We start from the raw sequence: 1394 nt of genomic DNA, 5'->3' as shown, positions 1-1394 counted from the left end.
TATAAGGATTTGAGAATGGAGGACCTGTGTCATTGTCAAGGGTGTCCCCAACATAATTAACCACAAGTCCACATCACTCGGACATTCAACAAACCACCACAATCCAATTTTAATTTCTTTTTCTTTTTAATTTCTTTAATTTTTATCTTTCTTTAATTCTTTCATTTCAATAATATATAGTAATGTTTGTTTTCCTATGCCATGTTTGGGTCCCATTGCATCATCATCACACACATCCAAAAACATCCCTCTCTATCTTTCTCTCACACCAAATCAAATCTCTGTTCTGCTTCGTGTTTAACAAGGAAACAATAGTTTAATTATAGTGCTGTTCTTTTCGTATAATTAGGAAAGATGTTCTTTGTTTCTTTAATTTATGGTAGATAGATTGAATATTAAAAAATAATTATCGGAAAATGACGGCAACTCTCATTTTTATATATATGGTGGTCACCTCAAGGAAATAAATAATTAAATAATTACAAATACAAATTCTAAAACAGAAACAAAAGTAACTAATTAGTGATCTTGTTTTAAAAGTAATTTAGTATATGGTGTTACTAATTAGTATAATTATCATAAATTTCATCTAACATTATTGTTTTGAAAAAAGACATTTATTTTATGGTGAAAATTCAGGTGCAGTCAATTTCACGTAAGATTGGTATCTGAGAGCCGTTAGATAATTTGACTGATTTGACTAAATTTAAATCTAATAACTCTTAGGTATCAACTTCACATAAAGTTGACTGCACATGAATTTTCACCTTATTTTATTGCATATGGCCATATGCCAAGCAAAAAAAAGTAACTAATATTACAAATTGATATGATTAATTGGGTGTAAGCTAAGTTTAAATTTGAATTTGCATATCAATACCATCAAATAAAAGGGTTCTCTCTCTCTCAACTATTAGTACACAAATTTTTTTTTGGTGACACTATTACTACACAATTAAATATAAGTATTAGGTGACAACGTAACCTAATATTGATGTTTTATATTATGAATCAAATTTACAAATTGTGAAATAAATTCCCTCGTCCTTCTAGTATTAGGTGATGACCGAATCCCGAAACCCGAGACTACAATTTAGTGTCATTCATTTACGAAATTAAAAAAAATATTGTGAATAATCATAGTTTTTTTAAAATAAAAAATCTAAATATTAAAATTTATTTTAATTTTTTTGTAACTTCTAAATATTTATTTAAATATTTACAAAAATTTAGATTTATTAAATAAATCGCTTGTTAAATATAAAATCAATTTGTTATTTATAAAAATATAATAATTATGAATTATTTTTATTATATTTTTAAATTATTTAAAAGTTGTTTTGTTAATAATATTTTTAAAAATATATTTTAGAGTAAAATTATTAACATCATAT

Source organism: Arachis duranensis, chromosome 3 (genome assembly GCF_000817695.3).
Source record: "Arachis duranensis cultivar V14167 chromosome 3, aradu.V14167.gnm2.J7QH, whole genome shotgun sequence".
NCBI classification, from domain to species: Eukaryota; Viridiplantae; Streptophyta; class Magnoliopsida; order Fabales; family Fabaceae; genus Arachis; species Arachis duranensis.
The sequence above is the reverse complement of the archived record's forward strand: the minus strand, read 5'-3'. Positions refer to the sequence as shown.